The following is a 6,375-nucleotide window of genomic DNA, read 5'->3' on the forward strand; positions in this document are numbered from 1 at the left end:
CTCCAATGTGCAGTTTAAAACATTTAAATAAGACATTGACAATAATCTCTCTCTCTCACACACACACACACACACACACACACACACACACACACACACACACACACACACACACACACACACATAGCAGCAGAAGTACAATCAGTGGTCAATAGGTGCAACAGTAAAGTAAAGTGCAACAGTAAAGTGCCAGTGGCATGGTTAGGTGACTTTGGAATGTTCATGTGGTTTTCTTCAGTGTGTTGATGAGTCTGATGGCTTGTGGAAAGAAGCTGTTACTCAGTCTGCTTGTGCGGGCCCGCAGGTTGCGGTACCGCTTCCCTGATGGTAGAAGGGAGAACAGACTGTGTGCTGGATGAGTTGTGTCTTTGATGATGTTCAGTGCCCGCTTGGAACAGTGTGAAGTGTACAGTTCCTGAATGGCTGGTAGTGGTGACCTGATGATCTTTTCTGCTGTCCTCACCACCCTCTGCAGTGCCTTCTTGTCTGCAGCTAGACAGCTGCCGTGCCAGACAGAGACGTTGCTGATCAGGATGCTCTCAATAGCACCTCTGAAGAAGATGGTGAGGGCAGAAGTGGAGAGGTCAGCTCTTCTTATCCTTCTCAGGAAGTGGAGTCGTGTCTGCGCCTTCTTGACCAGCGCGGTGGTGTTGGTAGTCCATGACAGGTCATTTGTGATGTGCACTCCCAGGAACTTTGTGCTTTTCACAGACTCTACTGCACTGCCGTTGATGATGAGTGGGATGTGTGTTGGTTTTTTCTTCCTGAAGTCCACGGTAATTTCTTTTGTTTTGTTGACGTTGAGAAGCAGATTGTTCCTCTCACACCAGTTGATGAGTAGCTGTACCTCCTCTCTGTATGCTGAGTCATCGTTGTCTTTGATGAGGCCCACCACTGTTGTGTCATCTGCAAATTTGATGAGGTGATTTGTTTCAAATTTGGCACAGCAGTCGTGGGTCATCAGCGTGAACAGCAGGGGAGATAGCACACATCCTTGCGGCACCCCCGTGTTACTGATGGTGGTCGCTGAGGAGTTGTTTCCGACTCTGACTGTCTGCGGTCTGTTTGTGAGGAAGTCCAGCAACCAGTTGCACAGTGAAGGGCTGATGCCTATTGTACTCAGCTTGTCCACCAGATGTTGGGGGATGACTGTGTTGAACGCAGAGCTAAAGTCAATGAACAGCATTCGTGCGTGACTGTTTTTGGTCTCCAGATGAGCCAGTCAGAGGTGGAGTGCTGTTGCTATGGCGTCATCAGTGGAGCGCTTGGGGCGGTAGGCAAATTGATATGGATCCAGAGTAGTGGGGAGGGTGGATGTTAGGTGGGCCTTTACCAGTCTCTCAAAGCACTTCATCATGATGGGAGTGAGTGCTATGGGTCTGTAGTCATTCAGTGATGATGCTGGTGACTTCTTGGGTAGTGGTACGATGGTGGTAGCTTTGAAACTTGCTGGTATGATGGCTTGGTGGCTTGGTTAACTCTGTGTGTGTGTGTGTTGATGACTTGAGTCATAGCTTCTAAGTAAGTATACATTTAGAGTCCCAGGTTACATTACCAATTGTTTTGGGGTTGATTGTGCCTTTATACAACTTTGTGAATGTGTGTGTGTCTGTTTGCGTATGTTTGCGTGTGTGTGTGTTTAACGCTGAAAAACAGGGAGAAATAATAACAAGCTGATGCTTCCTCATTGAGAGCATTCACTTGAATCAATCATCAAACACAGAGTTTACGACCATAGCAACAGGTTGGCTGCAGTAGAATGCATATCTCATTTACGTTACAACCATATTTAAGCTTTTCTTTTCCACCACTGGTATTTAGCATGCAGCTATAACTGAATAGACTGTCACAAAACCCATACAAGTTACTGAAGGAACAACATACAGATAGCCGTCTAAAATATGTCTTCATCTCACAAAATCTATAAGGGTTACTAAAAAAAACATACACAAATTACTGTATAAAATACACTGACATGTGCACAGGTGAATTTGCAGTCATGGGTTGAACTCAGCTAACAAGATGGGGGGAGGGTTTCATTCACACACACACGCTAAAATAATCAGTAAAACTTTACACCCACTTACTTAAATGTGTCATACAAACTCTCCTGAAAATCGTATGAGAAAATAAGCCCAATAATAATAATAAGCCTTATAAAAAATACTTAAGTGAAAAATACTTAAGAGTGTAAAATAGCCACAATATTAACCCCCATGAGGAAAATGCTGCCATCTCCACTGGATCCATGGGTGGACCCAAAAACAATCGATCTGCAGGCTGGCAAATCTAGATTACTGTACATATCACTGATAACAACATGGAATGGATGAATAAAAGACGCCCCGACACACACACACACACACACACACACACAGGCACACACACACACACACACACACACACACACACACACACACACACACACACACACAGAAACTTTAGATATAGCTACCATGTTTTTGAGTGCAAAGTAATACTAGTTACGGCAGGCTATCAGGTGTGTGTAGCATCTTTGGTCTCAGGTTCAGGAGGCAGAACACTCTGAACTTTAATCACTGTGTAGAAAAAGAAACTAGAATGAGTGCAAACTCTCAAAAATATTACAGTTACTAATAATGCCAATTCAAATCACAGCAATAAACCCAGATCATAAACTAGAAGTTTTACACATGAACCAAGTTGGCAAAAGTTATTTGCATACCAAACATACTTGCTTGAAATCAAAGCAGAGTAAACATATTTCAGACATTGAGCTCCTAAATAAAACAGTGAAATATTTAGCATGCTTACAGAAGTTTCCCAGTATCTCATTCAGTGACAGAGTGCTTCACCTGATCAAAGGCAAAGCGCTGGTTGACCTTGATGGGTCACACACAGACTGAGAAGTCTACAGGCAGAAAGCTGAAGAGGGGAAACATAGAGTAATGCACTCAAACACTGATTCTTTCCTTTGGGAGAGTGCAGTATGAATGGGAGTGCACAGCATCAAGTGATTGGAAACAGTGACCCCTAGTGGCAACATCTAAGACATTTTTTTTTTTATCATAAATAGCCCAACCGAGAAGGCAAACATGGTGGTGTTTTTAATCCAGCAAGTAATGATGGTAGATTGTTATCCCTATATATTCTAAATGTGTAATGTGTTCATGTGTATTAACAGCATTGCTTAAGGCAAGAGGGCTTCTACTTCATACAGTAGCAGTGATAGTTTGTGGTTGTAGTTACTTTAAACATTAAAACTACTTATTTACCTGGTACCACTGACTCACAGCAGACTTTGTGTTGATGGCCAATTGAATTTCAGTCCAACCCAGTTTAGGAGGGCACCATTTGTACCTGAGGGAGACGGCATGTGTTGAGTGAGAGGGAGCACCGGCCCAGACGAGCGTCCTTCCTCAGCTCACCGATCTCCTCCTCCAGCCTCCTCCTCCTCAGGAGCTCTTCAGCCCGCTGCAGCCTGGCCTCCTCCTCCTCCTCAGGAGCTCTTCAGCCCGCTGCAGCTTGGCCTCCTCCTCCTCCTCCAGGAGCTCTTCAGCCCGCTGCAGCCTGGCCTCCTCCTCCTCCTCAGGAGCTCTTCAGCCCGCTGCAGCTTGGCCTCCTCCTCCTCCTCCAGGAGCTCTTCAGCCCGCTGCAGCTTGGCCTCCTCCTCCTCCTCCTCCAGGAGCTCTTCAGCCCGCTGCAGCCTGGCCTCCTCCTCCTCCAGCCTCCTCCTCCTCAGGAGCTCTTCAGCCCGCTGCAGCCTGGCCTCCTCCTCCTCCAGCCTCCTCCTCCTCCTCCAGGAGCTCTTCAGCCCGCTGCAGCTTGGCCTCCGCCTCCTCAGCTCTTCTCTCTATGGAGCGCAGGAGGCCACTGAAGATCCTCTCACAGTCCTCCACAGCCGCCTGGACACAGCGCTAGTAGGAGACACAGAGGATGTCAGAGGAAGTCTGTGTGTGGACTTCACAGGTGTCCCAGATAGTTACTTTAGCTTAAAGGTGCAGTACATGATTCTTTTTTTGTCAATTTCAGCCAAATTCACCTCAGGGTCCTCTAGATGTTTGTTAAGTGTGTGTATGTGCACAGTTCTGGCATGGCAAATGGGAACCAAAGGTAGTGGCTCAGACCAAGCTGTTAATAATTTCAGCCTATCACACGATACTTCAGGAGCACAGAGGGGAGGGGTGATATTTGATTGGTTGTTGAGCACAAAGATCAACAACCTTCAGTCAGAATAGCGGCCTTGGTTTAAAGAGAGTTAATGTTAGCTGATAGGACTCCTCTCTGGTTGAATGGAGGACAGAGGCCCAAAACACAAGAAGACAGAGACATAAGAAGACATCTGTCTGGTGTATGGCTGCATGTCATTCACTGAAGTACTGCCAACTATATCACATGTGTCGTATAAGTCTGAGCTGTGGTTTATATGAGTGTCACTGATGACTCACCATAATGGGAATGAATGCCAATCCAAAACCCAGGGTAGAGTGTTAAAGTGAATGCGGTCTGGACTCTGTGCAGGAGGGTCACTGTGTGAGAGATGGTGTAGAAGGCAAGAGTTCCTGCTCTGTGATCCACATGCACTTGTATTCTGAAGCTGGCCACTAGAGGGAGTTCAGTCTCCTCATTACTGTGTCTGAAAGAGTTAGCAGATTTGGAGCAGTCCAGGTTCCAGGACTGATCGCTGCACCCAAAGCCACATTCATGGCCGTGTAGTTTCCTCCTGATGTCTTTGTAGGAGGCGGCGACGGAGACCTCCTCCCCACTCCACTCCAGACGTCCCCTCTCTGCACAGCACCTGTTTTTGTGTGTGTGTGAGTGTAGTTATAGTCAGGGACCTGTTCAACAGCAGGAGACCTGCAGAAAACAACAGTGTGCTGACTTACACACTTGACTGTTTTAGTATAGCACCCGTTGACTACAGTAGATGTTAAACAGTTCCGTGTTTTTGGGGGAGGACACAAAAGAGATGGGTGTGTCTTCATCACACACCACACACACACACATCAGCATAACAAACATACTAGCAAACACACACACCCACACCCTAACACATATCCACACACACACACACACACACACACACACACACACACACACGTAAACAGCATAAACATACATACTAGCCAACGCACACACACACACACACACACACACACACACACACACACACAGAAACCTTAAGTTTACCGTCCATTTCTGTTCTTCATAACAGTTTTCTAAAGTTTTTGAGTGCAAAGTAATCCTAGTTAGTTACGGCAGGCTATCAGGTGTGTCTAGCTAACATTGTAAGAACTCGTCCCTCCTCCATGCTGATAGACACCAAGGCTCCGATACTGCTGATACCAACCCAGCCACCACTCCACTCAACAGCCCAGTAGTAGCATACAGACACACCCTCTCTACACAGCACCTGATTCAACCCATTACATCTCTCTGGATGATCAGGATATGACTGAACCTCATCTCTCCTCTCCACCCTCCTGTTCCCCTCAGACAGATAGAGGTTTCTGTGTGCTGTGTTTGGATCCAGTGTGAAGTGACAGGAATCTGATGGAGGAGAAGACAAGGGTTTCTGGGGTTGAGATACAGCAGGGTTTTCATTGGATGATCATTTGAGTGCATCGAGTGTGTGGGTGTCAGTGTGTTTGTGTGTGTACCCTGATGTGTTTTAGTACACAGTGAAGGTTGTTTCGGTATAATGACTTGCATGTGACGTTAAGAGGTCTGGCCATTGTGAGAAGTCCCAACCCTGTAGCACCAGGAATGTAACATGTTGCCCTGCATACGACTGACCTGTAACCTAGGAAGCCTGATAAAGTGCAGGACTGATTAATGACAATGAGAGGGAGAGTTGTGTGCTCACACCTATGCACGTTGTATGACACCATGTAAGAAATACTGAATCAGTTGAATTGCACTGATCATTTTATTAACTGACTATGGGCCTCCACCCACCAGAAATAAGAGTACATTATGAAATAATTAATGTCAGTCTATAACTGGCTATTCGCCACTATGCACCAAAAAACATTTTCAAACTTACTGGTCTAATTATAATGATATTAATCAAGAAATACAGAAACACATTTCTTTGGGAATCAGTTGTTGGATGAATATGGTCTCATTAAGATTCATTGACATGGTACATATTACATAGTACATATTGTGGTTGTCATATAAAGCCAGATATCAGAACATGTATGCAATAACAGAGGGACTAAACACTTGGGAGAGTGAGGTTATGCAACACAGAGCTCATCAAAACCTTTCACACACAATGTCTTATTTCTGCTGTGGTGATACTGCATGTGTTACAGCAGAGGTCTAGAGGTACAGATATTGTAATAGCTGGGGTCCAGAGATGGGGGAATGGCTTCAGCCTGTTGTTGTCCC

This window comes from Sprattus sprattus (genome assembly GCF_963457725.1).
Source record: "Sprattus sprattus genome assembly, chromosome: 15".
Classification (NCBI taxonomy): domain Eukaryota; kingdom Metazoa; phylum Chordata; class Actinopteri; order Clupeiformes; family Clupeidae; genus Sprattus; species Sprattus sprattus.